At 44.1% G+C, this 23,350-nt stretch overlaps 1 long non-coding RNA gene across 2 annotated transcripts in view; it reads left to right on the forward strand.

Annotated features, from left to right (window-relative positions):
- The window catches only part of LOC119565702, a 98,157-nt gene that overhangs the window by 50,443 nt on the left and 24,364 nt on the right, over nt 1-23,350 (forward strand). For both annotated transcript variants that reach the window (XR_005224511.2, XR_006289927.1), the window contains exon 2: nt 12,814-12,923. This is a non-coding gene — a long non-coding RNA (uncharacterized LOC119565702). The remainder of the gene's footprint in view (nt 1-12,813; nt 12,924-23,350) is intronic.

Here is a 23,350-nt window from a genome sequence, read left to right on the forward strand (position 1 = left end):
TTTAGGAAACAAAAAGTTGATTTTTTTTTGTTCAAAATAATTTTTGCTTGAAAATTTCCTTCACATTTATTGTTTTCAAAAATTGAAAAATGCTCAAAATCAAAACAAAAATTTTAGTTTGGGCCCAAATCATCTTTTGACTGTTTGCTTTGCCAAAAATTTCAAAACTTTTCATTTGTGGTTCGACCTGAAATAAATCTTTCCCACATTTTTTGGAATTGCCAGGGAACCAAAAAATCCATTTTTTTGCACTAGGTTTAATTAAAAAAAAATGGTTTTCTGTGAAAAATATTAGGCTTTTTAAAAAAAAAAAAAAAAAAAACCTGAAAGCCAAAATAAATACATAAACAAATAAATGAAATAAAAAATTGGGTTTCTGTTTGCAAAAAACTGAAAAATTTAATTTGATGAAATCCTGAAATGTTTTTGTGGAAATTTTTCTGTAAAAATGAAAACTTTTCTGTGGTGAGGAAAAACTCCCATTTCCCAAGGAGTTCTAGGCAATTCTGTGTTCACTTGGGGAGAAATTCCTCCTGCTGTGGATGGAGGGCATGTGCAGGCTCTCCACATCACCTAAGCCCCTCACCAACCCTGACCAGAGGGCTGGGAATGGAGTGGCCATAGTGTCTGGGGAGGTTTGCAGCACTTGTGTGCTGTGAAGGGGGATCCCTCAACAGCCCCAGATAGCCTGGGGTGATAGAGGTCTCCTGGATCCTCCCTTATGGGGCTTCAGTGACCAGCAATCCTCATATAGGGTTTGTGGAGGGACTGTGGCTGCTATAGAGGGGTTACACTGCAGCCCCACAGCCCATATGTGTACTGGAGAGTGAATGCCATCCCTCCAACCTGCTCAGCATTCACTGTAGAAAGCCTGTTTACTTGGGCTTTGAGCAGGGAGGAGTGACTTTCATAATCTGAGGAGGCCAGCACTGATCAATGAGCTGCCCTGCAAGGGCTCCAAACATGCTTACTTTAGTGTGCAATTCTACTGCAAGCTGCTTCCAGTAACTCCAGTGTTGAGCTCCTGATGAGTCTCTGAGAGAACATCTTGTGAACTGCAGTAAACATCAGAGAACACCTGAGCCTCTTCCTGTCCATAATGGGCCACATTCTGCTTCCTTTTAAGTCTAAGGGCCAATCCTCAACTGGTGTAAATCAGCACAAGTCCTTTGATGTCAATGGAGCTATATGTCTGTTCACATCAGCTGATGATCTGACTGTAAGAGTTTTACCAGCATAATCAGGCACAGAGAGCAGCAAAGTACATGTTGAACCAACAGCCTCTCATACAAGACACTGGAGATGGGGAGGTACTGCAGTTCATAACCTAATCTACATGCAAACCTTGGTTATACTGTTTGAATCTACACAATTTGGTATAATTTTCACAAATACAACATTAGTAAAGCAACACTGCAGGGAATGACATTACTGCAGCAGACGATCAGAATAGCTGGCACAATGCCAAACCTGGAAGGATTGTCAAAAACATGTTTATACCTCAGCTAGCAGATGAATGCAAAAGGTATAAACACATCCATTGCTTGTAGGAGGCACTGTGCTCACCCCTTCATAGAAATCCTCACAATCTCTCTATGTGGCATTCATAAATATTCATCCCAGCAATATTTTTTCTAGGAATACTCTGCAGGTTTTTTAATGTTTTGTTTACTTGGATATATTAATAGGAAAGATTGTTATGAAAGATGGGACTGTGATTTTTGCACTCCATATGACTTTATGAAAATATGCTAATGAGTGTGAATATAATGTAACTGGAATGTGCTTCATGCAAAAGGTCTCTTGTAAGGTATCATTACAAAGCTTATAATCTACTGAGTGTTCATCCTATTTGTATAAATGTATCATTCTTGTATCTGAAACTAGAAATATGAAATATAACTCTGAGGTCCTATTGTAATTATGCAAAGTGTGGGCCATTAATGGTGGTTTGGAATCTTGATGGCTCCCATCAACTAGGACAATTGGTTGTAAATGGCTCAGTTTACTTGCAAGCCTTCCTGTGAGTCAGGCTGGGAAGAATGAAGGCTTGGGTCTCACAGGACATATGGCCATGTCACCTGGTACTGGAATCCATCTTAAACCTGGGGCTTTTCCATTTAGAAGGAGGGGTGGGGACTCAAAGAGACAAAAGATTCCCACCTTGTGCTAAAGCTATATAAGGGGGTGGAACAGAACAGAGGGGGCTGCAGTCATGAGAAATCCCCTAGCTACCACCTGAGCTAGAACAAGGACTGTACCAGGGTATAGGATTGGGACCAGACTAGAAAGGAGTCTAGTCTGTCAAAGAAGCTTATTGGAACATCTCTGAGGGTGAGATTTACCTGCATTTAGTTTCTTACTGTACTAGGCTTAGACTTGCGTGTTTTTGTTTTATTTTGCTTGGTAATTTACTTTGTTCAGTCTGTTATTACTTGGAACCACTTAAATCCTACTTTTTATATTTAAAAAAATCACTTTTTACTTATTAATTAAACCAGAGCAAGTATTAATACCTGGAGGAACAAACAGCTGTGCATATCTCTCTATCAGTGTTATAGAGGGCGAATAATTTGAGTTTACCCTGTATAAGCTTTATACAGAGTAAAATGGATTTATTTGGGGTTTGGATCTCATTGGGAACTGGGTATCTGGATGTTGGAGACAGGAGCACTTCTTAAGCTGTTTTCAGTTAAGCGTGCAGCTTTTGGGGGACATGGTTCAGACCTAGGTCTGTATTTGTAGCAGGCTAGTGTGTCTGGCACAACCAGGCAGGGTACTGAAGTCCCAAGCTGCCAGGGGAAAATGGGCTTAGAGGTAGTCTCAGCACACCAGGTGGCAGTCCCAAGTGGGTTTCTGTGACCCAACCCGTCACAGGGACACATACGTTATTTTGACTTTTTGTTTGTTATAATACTATTGAAAAGCACCCGGGTACTTTCATGGTAGGCATGCAAAAGGATAAGCAATAATTAAATTTTATTGAATTCCGTATCACATGTTCTGCTCAAACTCAGCAAAAATAAAATCATTAATCTAAGACTAAGCTTGAGAAATTTAAGCCCCAAAGGAGAAATTTTGAGTTGCTGTATATATATAATGTTCTAATTAGATGTGGGACAAAGATACTTGCCAAAGGAGACACAGGAAGTCTGTGGTAGAGCAGGAAATTGAACTCTGGTCCCAACTCTAAGATGAGCACTCTAACCATTGGGCCATCCCTGCTTTCAGAACGCTGTCGTGGCACCTGTGGAATCCACATATCTGGGCTGTAAATCAGGATAATAGGCTTTTTTGGGAGACTCTAGTATTTCTACTCCAAACAGATATTGAGCATACATGTCAAATCTCTGCCTTGGTATTGTCACACTCCTGTTTTTGACTTCTGGCCAGATCCCCAAAGTGCAAAACTGCACACAATGGAAAAATAATTGATGGGGAAGGGGAGTTTCATACTAAGTTTCATCTTTCACTCAAGGTTTGGTGTGGGATCAAGTTCTGTTCAGGGTTTGGGGTGGATCTTATTATAGTAGAAGCATTTTAATCACCCCAATGGCTCATGAGCATATTGTGCTCCTCCCTATGGAGATACAATAGAATCATAGAATATCAGAGTTGAAAGGGACCTCTGGAGGTCATCTAGTCCAACCCCCTGCCCAGAGCAGGACCAATCCCAACTAAATCATCCCAGCCAGGGCTTTGTCAAGCCTGACCTTAAAAACTTCTAAGGAAGGGGATTCCACCACCTCCCTAGGTAACACATTCCAGTGTTTCACCACCCTCCTAGTGAAAAAGTTTTTCCTAATATCAAACCTAAATCTCCCCCACTGCAACTTGAGACCATTACTCCTTGTCCTGTCATCTGTTATCACTGAGAATAGTCTAGATCCACCCTCTTTGGATCCACCTTTCAGGTAGTTAAAAGCAGCTATCAAATCCCTCCTCATTCTCCTCTTCCGTAGACTAAACAATTCCAGTTCCCTCAGCCTCTCCTCATAAGTCATGTGTTCCAGACCCCTAATCATTTTTGTTGCCCTTCGCTGGACTCTCTCCAATTTCTCCATCCTTTTTGTAGTGTGGGGCCCAAAACTGGACACAGTACTCCAGACGAGGCCTCACCAATGTCGAATAGAGGGGAACGATCATATCCCTCGATCTGCTGGCAATGCCCCTACTTATACACCCCAAAATGCCATTGGCCTTCTTGGCAACAAGGGCACACTGCTGACTCATATCCAGCTTCTCGTCCACTGTCATCCCTAGGTCCTTCTCTGCAGAACTGCTGCCTAGCCATTCGGTCCCTAGTCTGTAGCGGTCCTACGATAAAGTAGGCATACAAGGACAGAGCAGGGGAGAGGGCTTCTCCAGTCCTTGTGCCCCTGTGAGTGGGCCAGCCATGGCTCAGGTGCACAGGCACAGTGCATGGCTAGTAAAATTTAATTCTTACATTGACTCAGCTGCATACTTAATGTCGATGCTTCATATATGGGTTGAAGTGACTCTAATCCAGTTATTTTCAGAGCTCTGTGTGAAAAGACAAAAACCTGTATCTAAAAACCACATAAATGCTTTATACACTGTATTTGAATTTCCACTACTGTGCAACTTAACTTTATACTGTGCAAATACTCTATACACTATAACAGATGCTCCTCCTTTGTGGGAAAAAGAGAATAAACATTCCTCAGAACATTATCAGAGGAAGTCCTTGTGAAGCTGGCCATGTATTTTAAGATCTTGTTTCAGTGTGGCAGAAAGCTGTTGGAGGTTTCCAACAATTTGCTGTTTTATTTTGTACTCTTTCCTTCTGCCTACGTTGTCTACCTTTATCAGAAGCATTTCCCCTGGTAAAGAGGTCAGAGGTCATCTTACCATGGTGCCTGCCCAAGTGGTAATGAGTGGGTGTTAACTACTAGGATGATACGAGCACATGGTGAAGAAACACAAGAGTGGATCCAAGGAAAACAGCAAACAGTAAATCAAAGTGAATTAGTCAGTGCCCAAGGCTGGTCATATCATTACAGTTGTTCCTCCAATAGTCTTATGAACGCTACAGAGAATCCAATCAAAAGTCCATCAGAAGTACACTGCATTTGCTAAATATGTTCCCTCTGTGGTCATCCGTGTTGTCTTTGTCCTCCATGTTGCTCCTTCTTCATATAGGGAAAGAAGAACTCTGACTGAAGGTTGCTAACAGGGGAAGGGATACAGTTAACATTCAATTTACAATTGCGTACAAATTTACTTTATAACTGGGGGGAGGGGAGGGGAGGGGTTATACCTAAAATCCTAATGACTGTTAAAGGTGATTATGGCAACAGCTCAGATATGTTCCTAATTAAGAAAAAGTTGCATATTTGCTTCAGATTACTCAATTCCAATTCCCACCGGCTTTTATTTGCAACCTTCATTAAGGAACAAACTTTTCTTTTCTTTCCATCTTTGTGCCTATTTGAATTGTGGCTTGGTTCCCAGAGAGAGAGGTATCTAGAATACTGTGGAGGCAGACACTTAAAGAAAAGTTCAGTAAACATTTAGGACTGTATTCGCAAAGCAAAACTTTCTGAAGGTTTTTTTTTTCTAAAATGACTTATTTTATTATAACTCAAGGCAGAGAGTCTGGTAGGGATTTGTCTTACTAACTCAGCAAGCCATTCTTCAAAGTTCCATGTACAGTTGCCCATATCCCAGGATGACAGGGGCACTCCAGGGTAGAATGGAACTGTACTTGGAAAAAACTACGATGTACAGTGATCATTTTGGGATCATTTTGGGAATAAATGCAGAGCTGTATTCTTAAAGGTAGCACAGAGAGCAGTGTCACTGGGAAAACAATAGCCAGGGTCTAAGCTCAGCTAGGTATAAGAAGCAGCTCTCTGAACTCCATAGTAACCTGGTCCCAACATAGCCATAAATGTTATTCAATTCCTTCCTGAGGGCTCTGATTGAGCAATGCTTTGAATAGCCCCACTGAAACCAGTGGGACTACTCAGATGTTTAAAGTTAAGCATATGCTTAAAGTCTTGCTGAATCAAGGTGATGAAAAGAGCAGTAGTGAGGTCAGCCATAGATCCAGATTGTGCACTGCTGGAGAAAGACTTTCACTAAGATTTGGCTCTGGAACACAGCTTCTGCTAAATATGCTTCATTTGTGTGGGCATTTAATTTAGAAGGAGAATCAGGAAGAGGATGGCAGAATCAGGGCTCTTACATTAGTAAGAGGCAGGAGAAATTGGACCATAAGCTATCTCAAGGTAGGGACTGTATCTTTCTACATGTTGCTACAGCTCCCAGCACAATGGGGCTCTGAATTTGGTCGGTCATCTAGGCGTTACTGAAATTTAAATGATGCATTCAAATTAGCAATACATTTCAAGTGTGAATTCTAGGGGTGGATTGTGACTGGTGCTTGCCAGGGTATGCCAAGGACCGGGCGAGTGCAAGTAGTCTCATCCCATCACCTTGTATCCTGTGCCCAAGATCTAGGTATTGGTGAAGTCCCTGTGCCTCACAGAGCGCAGGGATTATTCACTCCTAGTGCCACCCCAAGCCAGCAAGGAGAGCCCAGAACACAGCCATTCTTTCCCAAAGCCCTGACAAGGTACAGAGAAGGGAGTACACTGCACCATCCTAGGGTTGGTGATCTGTGCACATACCCTCCCTCCTTCCTAGAATTCCAGGGAGGGATTGTGCCCTTTTGGGTAGTGGTAAATTGAGCATCCTATTGACAGCACCATACCTGCTCTCTGGGACCTGCACGGGTTACTTGTAAGAAAAAGCAGAGAGGGGGCACCTGGCATAGCTTTCTCCAGAAAGGTCCCAGGGCAAATGCCTATAGTTTTAAACCCATACGTTGAAATAGCCCAGACTTGTCAACTCTCAGAACATGCTGCAAGGGCCCACTTGCTTTGCATGCCTTTGAGGAGAGATAAGGGATTGCAGCACAGGTCGATGTATTGGGGTGTTAATATTTCCTTTTGAGCTTCTGCCTGGAAGAATGGCTGAGCCAATTGAATTGTGGGGTGGGTTTGGTTTGGGTCTCAGAACCTGTGTAGGAGTGCTCTTTATTATTCTACATCTAAAGAAAATAATAAATAAATAATCTCTCCTGGAGCTTCCCTTGGGGCCCCTCTGCACTCTCCCAGTGCAGATCAGTGCCTTTGAAGTTGTTTTGTTTTGTTCCCCCCCAAATTCTCAAATGCTAAAATTCAGCTTGATTTTGGATGCATGTTATATTCAAAGAATAATTAGGTGACTTGTAAAATGAGGGTTTTAATTTTCTTTTAAGTAAAAAAAACAAAACGTATGTCTTTGTGTTTGTATGTCTTCCAAAATATTCCTTTATTGGACTAATATGGTAATTGAACATGACTATACACAGTATAAAACAGGGGTTCTCAAACTGGGGGTAGGGACCCTCAGGGGGTCACGAGATTATTATGTGGGGGGTCGCGGGCTGTCAGCCTCCAACTCAAACCCGACTTTGGCGCCAGCATTTATAATAGTGTTAAATATGTAAAGAAGTGTTTTTTTAATTTAAAAGTGGGGTTGCACACAGAGGCTTGCTATATGAATGGGGTCACCAGTATAAAAGTTTGAGAACCACTGGTATAGAACCTTAGCAGCAAGATAGCCTAGAAGGAAACAAACGGTGATCCCCTATTGCTAATGGAGTAACTGATAGCAGTGGTGGGTTCTCATCCTGTACTAGAAAGGGGATGGGACTCTTTCTCAGTGGATTTCACAGATATTTGCCGACAGCAGAGGAAAGGTGAGATTCAGGGATCTTGTAATCCATTCCAGGCTCTGGAGGGCAGTGTTCTCTACAGGGCACAGGCTCTTCTGCCTTTTCCCCTCTAGCATGGCCCTTTCTGACCCTTCCCCTCAAACCTGTCCCTGTCCCAGCCCTGTCTCTTTGCCACCCTGGCTCCACAATCCAGTCCCATTCTCCTCACGCATCCAGCCCCAGTCTCCACTCCTCAGGCTTCTCATTCCAGTTCTAGTCTCCCTGCACAACCAGTCTCTCCCAGTAAAACTTCTATTCTCCTTTGGTCCTTGCCCAGACCCAGTCTCTTTGCCCAATCAGTCTCAATCTCCCTTCTAAATTCCCAGTCCAAATTTCCCTCTTCCCCTCCCTGGCAATCCCCAGTCCTTGTTTCTGTCACCCCCTGCTTTCCCCGACTCCTTGTTCCCATCGACTCTCCTCACTCTCCCACAGCTCCTGTCCCCTCTGTATTTGAATTGGGCAGCTTCCCCCTCCACTCTGCCTGGGCCAGTTTGGGTTTACTGTGAACACAGAAGAGAATGGCTCTATATTCTCAGTTCAGGTCTCTGGCTCTGGCCTGCAGCAGGTCAGAGATGTAATTGCCCTGGCAAGAGCATGTCCAATGTGGACAGAATCTTAGGGAGCTTAGCTGCTAAAATCTGAGAAGTCTGTACTGAGCATGTGCAATCTGTGATTTTTTTAAAGGCTTAGAACTTGATGGACTTTCACAAGGATGGCAAAAGGCACATCCCTGACACACGGGGCAGCCCCTGCCACATTTAAAGTCCCTGCTTGAAAGCATGGCGATGACACAGCTTTTCAAAGAAAAGGTCACCAGAATTTTTTAACATGGGCAAATCAGACTGAGTCAGACACCCAGAATGGATTAAAGTTTGGCAAAGTTATAAGCAACTGAAAACAGGGTCTTATAATGGGAAGTGTCAAATAACTTTTATAATAAGTGGTGCTACCAGCCCTATCTATAGAATTATATACATTTACTATATATAATAACATGGGAGAATAACAGCACTATTTCAGCTGTTGAAGCATTCTTGTGTTACCAAGTCAATTTATAATATTTTGTTAGTTTCACTGTCGTATAAAAACTGTTGTTTTCATGGATTGTGTTTGGTACGTACAGTATGGTGCAAAGAATGCAGCACAAGAAATGGGAAGTTCATCTGTTATATATTTTCTTGACTTGTTTCCTCTGGTCATAGGGGATTATTTCATACTGGTGCTTTCATGGTGTGTGGAGGTACAGGCTAGTGCACTAAGCTTTACTTTTGGAGGTTTCTCTGTTATTTGAGTCAGCTTTCCAGTGGCAGGATTTCTTTTTCAAAATGAGTTTTCCTTTGTTGAGGTCATGAATTCTGACAGCAACTCAGGGATCTCAGTGCGATTTGTTTGTTTGCTTTGGTTTTCTTGCATTATGTGACAAAGCTCTGTCCTTGTCTCCGGGGGTCCTGCGTTTCTGGCGGATTTAGCTAGCCTCAAGGGCTCACTGTGACCCTCCACGTAGCCCTTCTCTCTCTAGAGGCAAGGGTCACAGCTTACTGAGCCATTTTCATCATAAGCCAAGAAGGGAGGTGAGGAGAAGCAACCCTCCTTTGCACAGTCTCTGTTGTCTCCCAGTCTCAGTGATTAATCGGAGAAGGGAGCTGGGAGCCCGGGCCCACCCTCTACTCCGGGTTCCAGCCCAGGGACCCTAATAGTAGCAGCTATGGTAGCTGACTTTTTGGAAATAGGGAGTGTACAATTCCCTGGGCCACTTCCCCACAGCACCCCCACTCAATATCTCCTTCACCGTTACCTCAGGGCCTCCTTGCTTGCACCTGATATGGATTTGTACTGCTTAGTTCCTCCAACAGCTCAGCTTCCTCCTACAGATCCTGACACATGCCTCACTGACTAACTGGGCGGCTTTTAACTAGTTCCAGCCAGCCCTTGATTGGCTTCAGGTGTCCCAATCAATCTAGCTATCTCCGCTGCTTTCTAGAAGGGTCTTAATTGGCCCCAGGTGTCTTGATTAACCTGGAGCAACTGCAATTTGGTTACCATGGTACCAGGGATTTGTTTAGGCCGGGGATAACATACCTGTTCCTCTCCACTTTACTATATCCATCTGGCCTTGCCCAGTCACAATTAGTAATTAAAAGTTGTACATTACTTTCTCATAGCAATATACTGTTAGCAGCTGTATTGCAGGACTGGCACAGGGGACACCTGCCGTGCTGTTACTTGTTCTTTTAGAAAACCTTGGGCCAAATTCTGAAATTCCATTTTACGCATACTAAGGTGAAATTCTTATTGTAGTCAATGCCAATTTTGGTTGAGTTTGGGAACGAAAAACTTGAGGTGAAGCTCTGTTAAAATTAATGGGAGTTTTGCTACAGGCTTCAATAGGTCCAGATGTCACCCTTCATGAATGGAACACTTATTTGTAGATTTAATTGTCATCAACATCATAATTCAGGAACCATCTTTCTGTTATGTGTTTATACAGCGCTAAGCACAATGGGGTCTTTCTTCATCCATGACTTGGCTCCTAAGTGCTACTGAAATACAAATAAGAAATTATGTGACTCTTGTGCTAATGAATCATCCTGCATTTTCATAGTATGTTTTAAGTAAAGTAACTCCCACACCACATTACAAACTTTACTGATTGCACAAAATGTTTTTGTATTCCTTTGCTCCCCACTGAAATGTATCCATCTCTGGGATACACGGACTACCCTTTCATGTCCCTCGCCAGCACTACCTGACACTCTAGGGCAGGAAGTGAGGAATTATGCTGTATCCAAATGAAATTATGGGGAAATTTAGGCAAGTAAGCAAGCAAGTAAGTAATTATTCATGTTGAAATGTGGTTGGTGCATGTTATTAGAACCCCTACTCTGATGAGATGTACTCTGGGATTTTTGGAAGATAGTCGGGACCTTGGATTTGTGTCTCATCTGAAAGACAGCACTTCCAGACGTACAGATCCTCCCCACCCGTTGGTTCAGTACTTACTGATGTAGGGTTCGATTCTGCAATCCTTACATACACACTGAATAGTATTTACATCAGTAATCCCATTTAATTAAATCAACCTACTTGCAAGTACTTACTGTACTGACCAATGCGAATAAGGATGCTGAATCTAGCCCTTTGAGTGAAGAGTGTCACCTACTTAATTGCTAGCACTATGTCATGCAGCATCTTGTCCGTGCATTACATAATTTCATAGCACTGACTGTTTCACCAGAGACTTTTGTCCTTAATAGCAATGCGCAATACTGTGCAAACTGCTATTAATTTTAGCACTGCAACCCTCCAGTTTTAAAGACAGAACCAGATCCTCAGCTGATTTCAGTTGAGCTATGTCAGTTTATACCAGTTGAAATCCGGCTCCTAATAATTGATTCAGTAAGAAGGAATTTCAGGTATTGTTCCTGGGCAGTATTATTGTATGATTCTGCAGCTTAGAAGGCTTATTCCAAAGCATGTTACTTTGGATAGTTACCAAAAGGGTTGCCTTGGTAACAAAACCCAAAAACCTATACTTAATTTCAGAGGGCAGAAGAAGGTCATATGCCCAGTTGGTGGTGCTATACCTCAGGTACAAGCTGTGAAGGAAAGGTTAGTCTGGAGATTTTTTTTTTTGGTTTATTTTTAAACGAAAAGAAAATTGAAGGCCATGTGAAAAGTAAATTACAGATTTCCCTGCTGAAAGTAATGGGTGAAACGAGGACACTGTCTTCCTCGGGAAATATAGGGAAACCAATTTGCCAAGGGATTAAATCTTCTACATCTTCACGTTCACATTGTTGTCACAGGTGCAGTTATAAAATGGCTCACAATTAATTGTACAGGATTCTGGGCTATTAAGGCAAAGCATTGAGCACAGGGTACTGCAGAGTCACGCTCCCCAGAGCTCAGTGGTGCGTGAAGCTCAAAAGAAGCTGTAGGCTGCACTCATCTCTGCAGCCAGCATGCTCTGCTGGGTGGTGTGGGCTGGTGGAGATGGATTCGTGAGTTTCTCAGGGGTATTCTTGACACCGATGAATGGGGTAAATGGTCATCACTCCATTCACTTCAATGGAATCATGAGCTACAGACCAAGAGTTCAGTAGAAACAGGTCTGATTTTAAAAGCCTGCTCACAAATATTTGCTCACGTGTGCACTAAGGTCCACAGAAGAATAAGTCACAGAAATTGGGCCAAACACTTAGCTGGTGTAATTAAAGTAGTCAACAGAGCTACACTGATGTGTACCTGAGGATCTTGCACCAGTTCTGGTCATAGCCCATGTGTGAGCAGTTACCTGTGAGTATCCCATAGCAGGCTTTTAAAATCAGACCTGTTTCTATTGACTGTAGAGGCTCAACAGAAAAACAGATTACAATACACAGCACACTAATGAGCTATTCCTAGGGGAGAGAGAGATGATTCTTGTTACAAGCCCAGACGTAGCAGGTAGCTTGGATCTAGTGGTGTGACTTAAGAGCAAGTCGTGGTGTTTATATTACAGCAGTGTAATGTTGTCTGCTGCCTGCTGCTGCTCTTAAACCAGCGGGAGAAGCGGCAGTGAAAAGTTTGGGGCAAGTATAACCAGGATGCGCTGCACAATGTAATCATATAGCATGCAGCCAGTGTGAACATGAGTGGGAGGGGAGTGCTGAGCCAAGCAACAGCAGCAAGAAAAGAAGCAGCTCTGCCAAGTTTCTCTCTGCACCAGCCAGCCATTTTCTTCAGCAAAATCACCCTATAGCTGCTGGCCTTCTATGTTCCATCCTGTATGCAGCGAAAAGGACTGGGTGAAGGAAGAGAAAGAGGTGCAAATGAACAATATGCTGAGCCCTCTGTATAGGACAGGGTCCTATATGTTCTGGCTATGACATTGACATTGCATTTGATATTGCCCTCTGGCTGTGGTGAATTACACTATGAATCATCTTTGCTTAACATGCTCTAAGCGACTTTCATGTAATATTTAGCCTGGATTTTTCATGTGGTTTTCTCATTTCTAGAGTTATCCTCCTCTTCCCTCCCTCCAGGGTATCCTCCCTCCCCAATCCTTAGGATGTGCAGCTGAGAGGTGAACTCTTACAGAAGGAGAGAATCCAGAGGAGGACAACATAAATCAGGATGCATCAAAAACAGCCATGTAAGCAATAAATAAATAAATAATAATCTATGCTTAACAATGGCACCTAACTTTATAATGACCCCTAACCCCATCATCAGCAAGACCTTGGGCTAGCAGGATTTGATGCATCAGTGAACAACATTTTTATAAGCAGGAGTGTTTTGCTATGAAACTGACATTTTACGAGGGCGTTTTATCCTCTGGGGCTGAAGAGTGAGATGAGAGATGTTTCTGATGAGGTATCATGCAAAGTCTACCTGGCTCCACTGCAGGTGGCTGTATATTCATTCTGCTAATGATGGCTCTTGATTTTGCTTTCACATTTAAAATAGGGTACCCAGAACGAGCCATTTGGAAAATTCTGAGAGGTTCTGAGCTATAGTCAAAAGGAGGAGGGAGATGGTGATACAGTGTTGCTTTATCTTTCATCCATCATTTTGTAAGGAAGATGGAGATCAGCATCAGTGATAGCCCAAAGTAAGCCTATTTACAAAAAACATTTGGAGGGAGAAGCAGGGATCCCAAGAGAAGTTCTTGAGGTCCTGAATGTCAAGGGGAAAAGGGGGACCAGAATCCAGCCCTGTAGAGCCAGCCATGAGTAGAGGGAGGATCAACTATTTCTAAGGCCATGTCCACACCACAAAGTTAAGTCGACTTAAGTTCCATTGACGTTCATCCAGCGCTAAAATTAAACCACCACTAAAATTTCATGTCCACACAGTGCTTCTTGTGATGTCATAGCACATCCACAATAGGTGCTCTTGCATCAGTGGAGAGAACAGTGCACTGGGGGTAGCTATTCCACTGTGCAACTCGCCACCATCTGCTGCTGGGCATTCTGGGAAGGATTCACAGTACCTCATGGGGGCGGACTCAGCATCCCATGATGCAGTTTTCTCTGTCCCATCATTCCATGGTGTTCCTAGTGCGTTTCGCACTGCTTTTCAACAGACCCTGTAAACTGTGCGCCTACCATCTCTGTCAGAAAGCATGGATTCTGTACTGCTCTCCAGTATTGTGGTGAGCGTTATGAACACAACATGTCTGATCCCACAGTATTTCATGACCTGCAAATCTGATGATGACACCTTGGCGCCTGCCTTGCTGTGTGCCATTGACAGAAACAATTCAAGATTGCTATTGTCATTCATGGAGCAGCTGCACATGGTGGACCATTGGTTCTGGGCATGAGAAACAAGCACTGAGTAGTGGGATTGCATTGTTATGCAGGTATGGGATGACGAGCAGTGGCTGCAGAACTTTTGGATGTGCAAAGCCACCTTCCTGGAACTGTGTGTGGAGCTTTCCCTGCCCTCCGGTGCAAGGACACCAAAATGAGAGCTGCCTTCTCGGTGGAGAAGTGAGTGGCGATCGCTGTTTGGAAGCCGGCAACACCAGACTGCTATTGATCAGTTGTGAATCATTTTGTAGTGGGGAAGTCCACCGTGGGGGTTGCAGTGATGCAAGGGACATTAATTGCCTCTTGCTACAAAAGACTGTGACTCTGGGCAATGTGCGTGAAATAGTGGATGGGTTTGAGGCAATGGGAATCTCTAACTGCAGTGGGGCAATAGATAGCACGCATATCCCCATTTTGGTTCCAGACTATCTTGCGATGGAGTACATCAATAGAAATGGTTACTTTTCTATGGTATTGCAAGTGCTGGTGGATCATAGGGGTTGTTTCACTAACATCAACACATGCTGGTCAGGGAAAGTGCTACCACATGCATCTTCAGGAACACTGGCCTGTACAGAAAGCTGCAAGCAGGAACTTTCTTTCCAGACCAGAAGATTTCTGTTGGGGATGTTGAAATGCCAATAGTGATCCTGGGAGACCCAGCCTACCCCTTGCTCCCATGGCTCATGAAGCCTTACACTGGCAACCTTGACTGCAACAAGGAGCGCTTCAACAACAGGCTCAGCAGGTGCAGAATGACTGTTGAATGTGCCTTTAGCCCCTTAAAGGGGCACTGGCATTTCCTCTTTGGCAGGTTAGACCTCAATGAGGAAAATATTCCCATGGTCATAGGAGACTGCTGTGCTCTGCATAACATTTGTGAAGTTAAGGGGGAAAAGCTCCTGCAGGGGTGGAGCACTGAGGTCGCTTGGCTGCCTGCGGCTTTTGAGCAGCCGGATACTAGGGCTACTGGAGGGGCTCAATGGGGAACTATTCGAATCAGGGAGGCTTTAAAGGAGCATTTTGACAATGAGCCATAGTAATGTGCATTTCTGTAATGCATTGAGCCAGGTATTGTTGTCTTGCACCATAATATGAACTTTGTAATGATCGCTGTGTGTGCAGTAATTTAACAATGCAAATGCACCTATTGGGACCGTCTATGAATTTTAGCAGTAATCACTATATGTAAGAGACAAATAAAGACTCATTCACTTTCAAGAAGTACATTTTTATTCAATACCCATTGTGACAAAGCTCTGTCCTTGCCTCCGGGGGTCCCGCCTTTCCTGGTGGATTTTGCTAGCCTCAGAGGCTCACTGTGACCCTCCACATAACCCTTCTTTCTCTAGAGACAAGGGTCACAGTCTACTGAGCCATTTTCATCATGAGCCAGCAAGGGAGCTGAGGAGAAGTTATCCTTCCTTGCACAGTCTCTGTCTCCCAGTCTCAGTGATTAATCAGGGGGCAAAGGTTGGGAGGGGAGCCCGGGCCCACCCTCTACTCCAGGCTCCAGCCCAGGGACCCTAATAGTATCAGCTATGGTAGCTGACCTTTTAGAAACATGACATGTACAATTCCCTGGGCTACTTCCCCCACAGCAGCCCTCACTTCCTCAAGCTGCACTTCACCCTTACCTCAGGGCCTCCTTCCTTGTGCCTGATATGGTGTGTACTACTCAGCCTCTCCAACAGCACAACTTCCTTCCACAGCTCCTGACACGCGCACCCACCTGACTGGCTGGGAGGCTTTTAACTAGTGTCAGCCAGCCCCTGATTGGCTTCAGGTGTCCCAATCAACCTAGCATTCTCCCTGCCTTCTAGAAAGTTCTTAATTGGCCCCGGGTGTCTTAATTGACCTGGAGCAGCTTCCATTTCACTTATCCTGGTACCAGGGATTTGTTTAGTCTGGAGCTAATATATCTATCTCCCACTACTTTTCTATAGCCATCTGGCCTTGCCCAGTCACATCATGCTAACATTTCTATCTTCTGGAAGGAATATGAAAATCGAGCACATTTGACAATGAGGCTCTCACAGCTGGGTGTATGCCCAGCTGTCATTGTGAAACATCTCCCTTGGGATGGAGTGCCTGGAGAACTGCGACAGCCCTGGAATATGTGAGGAATGTATTGGGAGAGCCTGGAAGGCAGTTCTGTATGGGCTGCAGGGGGAGGTGAGCATGGATGTGTTCCATCTGAAGTTCAGTCAGGGACCTCAACATGTCTGCTCCTTGAGCAGCTTTATCATCTGCTCCTGCCGTGTTTCCTATCCTGACTATCCATTCACAGTTTTTTGGATAGCCTCTCCCCGTGCTCTCTACTTGCAATATGAAGCACCAGAGTATTGCTGCACCTCCCACAACACGTCTTCCTTACTGTTGTTTCGTTGTTTTATCAGCCTGAGCTGCTCAGCTGGTGTGCAGGAGGAGACCCTCAAGGGCACATTGGCAGATGCTAAAGAAACAATAGACAGAGGCACTATTGTGATCCAAACAAGTTAGAAACACAACTTTCTCACTTTCCCTTGGCAGGCATACAGCACAGTGGGAGCCCCAGCCATGGTGAGTTTGGAGGGGTTTCAGTGGGGTATCACTGCACGCACATAGGGCTACTATTCTCAATACTGGCGCTCTTTTCCACAGGTGGGGGTGATAGCAGCTGATATCTCGCTCCAGTGGGGAACCAAGGATGCAGCTTCTGCATGTGTGTGGCTGCAGATCGGGTCTGTATGCTGTTCACATATGTGTGGCTATGGTGCCTGCTGAAGTAATTGCTGATTGGCACAGCAAAGTGTCCTACAGCGGCAGAAAAGAGAAGGCAGCCCTCCTGAGAAACCTTTGGCAGAAGATTGCAGATTACTTCCCGGAAAGTTTCCTAGGGATCTGTGTGAAGGATTCCCGGAACATGCCAGTGTGCATAAAGAAACTTTTCCTCAGGGCCCCCTCTGCCTAACTGCACAGGGGAATGAGAAGCAGATACAAACTGTACCTATGTTGGTTATTTCAATCCCTTTTCTATGCTGATTTAAAAAAGCAGAGCATCACCACATGCATCCCTGTGGTATCGAAGCACAATGAGAACTTACCAGAGCTTCCCTTTCCTGCATCAGGCGTGCCCAACCCAGAGTGCTGGGACTGGCTAGACCCCTCCAGAGTCAAAAAGAGGTCCTGGCTCACCATGCCACTGGATGTTGCCTGTCCCCCATCGTCCTCCAATTCCACTTCCTCATCCACCACATCGTCCTCGGGGTTCACTCCGCTGGCCACTGTCTCCCACAGGCTTGTGGAGGTGGGGTCACTGAGGATGGTGTGCAGCTCCTTGAAGAAGCAGCAAGTCCTTGGTGCCACACAAGAGTGACTGTTGGCCTCCCTTGCCTTCTGGTATGCCTGCCTCAGCTCCTTGATTTTTTTGCACAGCACTGCTGCATGTCCCTATCGTACCCCTTCTCCTCCATGCCACAAGCAATCGGCCTGTAGATATCACATTTCCTGCAGTTGGAGCAGAGCTGTGACTACACAGTCTCCTCTCCTCCACAGACCCAACAGATCCACCATCTCCGGTGTACTCCAGGCAGGAGTGCATTTGCTGCGGGGAGCTGGCATGGTCAGCTGGGCAGATGATATGTGAGCTCTCCATGCCAAGCAAACAGGAAGAGCAATTTCAAAAATTCCCGCGACTTTAAAAGGGGAGGGATGCATGCCTTTATATCTGGCTGCAGGGCAGCGGAGTTCAAACCGGTGACCAGAGCGGTCACGATGGGCATTGTGGGACATCTTCTGGAAGCCACTTAGGGTGACATAAGCAACGCAGTGTCTATACTGGCACTGCATCACTCTAATTACGTCACCCTAAGAGCTATGTCTCTCATCAAGGTGGTTTTATTATGTCAGTGTAGTGGGAGAGTTAAACTGGCAGGAGGAGCATTGCCGTGTGTACACCTCCATAGTTAGGTTGATGTGAGCTGTCTTATGTCAACTTAACTTTGTAGTGTAGAGAGGTCCTAATACTTCAAAATCCAGGATCCCTGCTCTGAGGGCTGCTCTGCTTTGCACCATCTCCTCCCCTGATCGAGGAAGGCATGGGGGTGAGGGTAAGGAACAAGCAAAGGCTGTCTTCCAGAAAGAAAAGTCTCTAGAATTCTGGGTGTTTGTGGTGGTGAAACTGGACAAGGTGATCAGGAAAAGTTGTGGCTGGTTTCAGTGCCCCTGGGAATCTCCTACCTATGGCCAGATCTGAGCCTGGGTGGCTTGTTCTATCACACCATTATGCAGCCGGTTCCATGCTCTAGCATGTGAGTCCGTGCTGCTGCTTGCTCTCCAACCAGCCTCTAAAAATTGGGCATGTAAAATTTTCCCTGCACAATTACTACATGCTTGGGCCCACAGCACATACATATGGTTTGGAAGGATTAGCCTCTGACAACATGTACAAATACAAATTATACAGGGAAAAGCTAGTTGTTGGTATAAAATGAAGGATATGAAACTACTTTAAAAATTGGGTGTGTGGGGGGGTGAGTATATTGGGGACTTGTGTACTGGTTCCTATTCTCAGTCCCTCTTTTCTGCACTTTAAGTCACCTTTGCACTCGTATTCTAGGGAGCTCTGAATTTCTTTTGCTTCACACGGCCTGTTATGTATCCTAGGAAGCAGAGAGTAGCCATAGAACAGGCTCCTTTCCCACACTACTTTATGACTTTCTCTCTCCAGAGTGCTCCCAACACCAGGGCTTGGTATCCCTTAAGCTTGCTCTACTCCATCAGGGAAGAATGTTCTTCAGGGTGTATTCCAGTATTGCTGACCCTCATGTTCCAAAATCATGTAATTGGCTTAAGAATCATGAGATTTTAAAATATACTAAATGTGGGGTATTTTTATTTGGTTTCTGAACCTTTAAGATTCATTCTGTTTGCATTTTCAGGCATTTCATCACAAGCAGGAGGCTAGTAACTTACTTTTTTGAAAAATGAAAGATGAAATATTTTTTTCCAGATCACTTGATTCCAGGAGCTGGGGATTTAGGAAAAACAGCAGCTGTCACGAGACTCGCAATCAGATTGAGTTGGCAACACTGATATTCCCAAAGGGACATTTCCTCCCACACTGCAAGCCCCTTGCACTGCCAGAGCAACTTAAAGTGTAACTGGGAATCAGGCCCATTTAATACCTATTGGGAGATGACAACTTGTTTTGGATAGATCAGTTTTTCAGATCACTGAGGTTCGCATAAATGAAGTTTCTCTGTAAACTGATACAGAAAAAGAGAGAGAGAGAAGAAGGAAACAAGGTAAGAAGGAAATGTATCTGAAGAGCATTACTGTTTATAACTTTTTAGGCACCGTTGTCAAAACAGACCTAATGGGAAGCTATTATTAAACACAAAGGAGCTGACAGATGCTAGGTCTTTGGCACCTTAAATTATAGGCAATACTGTTGTGTTTTGGGGATTCATTTTTCATACGAGACCTCCACAACAGCTGCTCAGGTACCTTATTTTTTCATGTAAGTTCCACTTTGGAAGTTCCAGATAAAACACACAGACCTCTGATTAGAATATTCTTTCTTTTTTTTTAAAGAGAGAGATTGCTGTAATTGTCTTTCTGGATCTCATAAGGCAAAACTGGCACTATTTTAACTTTAAGACTTTTTTACATTTTTTTAATTAGATAAATTTTGTATAGCACATTATTATATTTGAAAAGCATTTTAATTCAGCTTGATTGGAGTATCATGAAGATCTTAAGCTTATACATGTAGGCAGAACTGGAAGCAAGAATTATCCAGTAGCATTATCTTTTAATGGCTGTTTCTATTTTTGTCCCAAATTCAATAATAGCTAAAATCTTATGTGGTATATGGCAAAAGCATCACTGATGGTTCCGTTAGCAGGCAAAAGGACACATGCAGACATCCAATTTCAACAATGCTTTTCTAGATGAATTTAGAATAATGCCAAATCAAATTTTTCTTTTTTTGTTCTGTTCTTTTCTTGAAATAATTAAGGAATAAGACAGTTAACAACAGATAATCAGTTACCAGTGGACAAAGGTAAATCAAGTTAATTACTGTATACTTTAGATTCCCCAAGAGTGATCAGAGATACTCATCTCCTGAGGTATTCCCTGTGGTTTTGACAGATTAATATAGGGTATTTTGTTTTGTTTTGTTTTTAAAGGGAGAGGTAGTATATTCATGCTGGTAAAGTGTAAGAGACTGAAATTGTCTTTTTATCTAAAGGCTACATAAAAAAAATAAAAAATTGCATACCTTGCTCATAAAACATGCAGATGAATATGCAAAAATAAACAATTGCATGCAGTTTCCTAGTGTTTAATTTGCAGATGAATTTGCAATTGCCTGTTTTCAGCATGCTGCTGCTAATCTTTGCAATGTTGTTGTAGTCATGTTGATACCAGGTTATGGGAGAGACAAGGGGGTGAGGTAATATCTTTTCCTGGCCAACTTCTGTTGGTGATAGGGACAAGCTTTCGAGCCACACAGAATTCTTTTATTCATGTCTCTTTCACCAACAGAAGTTAATCCAATAAAAGATATTACCTTACCCACCTTGTCTCTCTCATCTTACACATGTAATTGGGGCATGCAGGTTATAAAAATATGGAGTCTTAAGGGCCAGATTTTCAAAACTTGGCACTTAGACTCATAGACTTTAAGGTCAGAAGGAACTATCATGATGATTTAGTCCGGTGGGTTCTCAAACTGGGGGTTTGTGACTCCTCAGAGGGTCCCAAGGTGGTTACATGGGGGTCATGAGCTGTCAGCTTTGTGGGGCTGACAGCCCCAAGCCCCCATTAAATTACCCCCCATTTTTAATTTTTAAGGGGGGGGGGGTCACACTCAGAGGTTTGCTGTGTGAAAGGAGTCACCAATACAAAAAGTTTGAGAACCACTGATCTAGTCTGACCTCCTGCACATTGCAGGCCAGAGAACCTCACCCACCCATTCCTGTAATAGACCGCTAACCTCAGGCAGAGTTACTGAAGTCCTTAAATCATGGTTTAAAGACCAAGTTATAGAGAATTCACCATTTACGCTAGTTTAAACCTGCAAGTGACCCCCACCCTATGCTGCAGAAGGAGGTGAAACTCCCCCATTCCCAAGGTCTTTGCCAGTCTGACCCGAGGGAAAATTCCTCCCCACACTCTCAAATATGGTGTTTCTTTTTTTCACTCAACCCTCCTTTGTTTGAGTAAAATGGGTCCTTGCATGTGCCCGAGAGTGCTTTTGAGCACACTTACCCATTTAGTGAATAGACATGTAGGTTGCATGCATGCAATAGCTGCATGCACAATTTTTGAAGTATCAATTTGAGACAAGCTTTGAAAATTGGGCCTTAAGGCTAGCTTTATAGTCTTCAGTGGGAGCTCCAGGGTTCTGAGTAGTTACATAGGTGCTTAAATATGTAGCCTGACTACAGGCATTCAGTTTTGAAAATCTTGGCCTAAATATTTCAAGTGAGATCCTCGCTCCTGCCTTGGCCTCTTTATGCTACGTAAAAGGGCCAGAGCAGTGTAAAGAGGCTCTAAAAGTCCCAGATCTGACCAGAGGAGAATTATCCTGGTGCAGGCAAGCACTGCAGAATACAGTAACAAGACTGCCTTTTTGAGGACCCCTTTGTAAGCCCTGATATGGGTCTGAGGGTGGGAGGGGAGTGTTGACAGAGCCATAGGACAGTGCTGCAGCAATTCCAAGCAGTGCTGCAGTTCACAGGGCTGCTCAGGTTTTAATTTCGACAGGCCCCCAAGGAAGTCTAAGTTATGCTGCAGTCACTGGAGCACCTCAGTACTGAGGGAAGCATAAAGGTGGCTTAAAGTCACCTTAGCCTTACCTCCCCCCTGGGCTCGGAGTTCTGTGTTGCGCCTCTTGTAGATTCATAGATTCCAAGGCTGGAAGGGACCATTGTGATCACCTGCTCTGACCTCCTGTGGAACACAGGTCATAGAACTTCCCCAAAATAATTCCTAGAGCAGATATTTTAGAAAAACATCCATTCTTGATTTTAAAATGGTTAGTGATGGAGAATCCACCTTGATAAAGTGTTCCAGTGGTTTATTACCCTCACCATTAAAAAATTTACACCTTATTACCAGTCTCAATTTGTCTAGCTTTAACTTCCAGTCATTGGATCATGTTTTACCTTTCTCTGCTAGATTGAAGAGCTCTTTATGAAATATGTCTCCCATGTAGGTACTTATAGACCGTAATCAAGTCATCCCTTAGACATCTCTTTGTTATGCTAAATCATAGAATCATAGAATATCAGGGTTGGAAGGGACCTCAGGAGGTCATCTAGTCCAACCCCCTGCTCAAAGCAGGACCAATCCCCAATCAAATCATCCCAGCCAAGGCTTTGTCAAGCCTGACCTTAAAAACTTCCAAGGAAGGAGATTCTACCACCTCCCTAGGTAACGCATTCCAGTGTTTCACCACCCTCTTAGTGAAAAAGTTTTTCCTAATATCCAACCTAAACCTCCCCCACTGCAACTTGAGACCATTACTTCTTGTCCTGTCCTCTTCTACCACTGAGCATAGTCTAGAACCATCCTCTCTGGAACCACCTCTCAGGTAGTTGAAAGCAGCTATCAAATCCCCCCTCATTCTTCTCCTCTGCAGACTAAACAATCCCAGTTCCCTCAGCCTCTCCTCATAAGTCATGTGTTCCAGACCCCTAATCATTTTTGTTGCCCTTCGCTGGACTCTCTCCAATTTATCCACATCCTTCTTGTAGTGTGGGGCCCAAAACTGAACACAGTACTCCAGATGAGGCCTCATCAATGTCGAATAGAGGGGAACGATCACGTCCCTCGATCTGCTCGCTATGCCCCTACTTATACATCCCAAAATGCCATTGGCCTTCTTGGCAACAAGGGCACACTCCTGACTCATATCCAGCTTCTCGTCCACTTTCACCCCTAGGTCCTTTTCCGCAGAACTGCTGCCTAGCCATTCGGTCCCTAGTCTGTAGCTGTGCATTGGGTTCTTCCGTCCTAAGTGCAGGACCCTGCACTTGTCCTTATTGAACCTCATCAGGTTTCTTTTGGCCCAATCCTCCAATTTGTCTAGGTCCCTCTGTATCCTATCTCTGCCCTCCAGCGTATCTACCACTCCTCCCAGTTTAGTATCATCCGCAAATTTGCTGAGAGTGCAATCCACACCATCCTCCAGATCATTTATGAAGATATTGAACAAAACCGGCCCCAGGACCGACCCCTGGGGCACTCCACTTGACACCGGCTGCCAACT

This window comes from Chelonia mydas, chromosome 3 (genome assembly GCF_015237465.2).
Source record: "Chelonia mydas isolate rCheMyd1 chromosome 3, rCheMyd1.pri.v2, whole genome shotgun sequence".
NCBI classification, from domain to species: Eukaryota; Metazoa; Chordata; order Testudines; family Cheloniidae; genus Chelonia; species Chelonia mydas.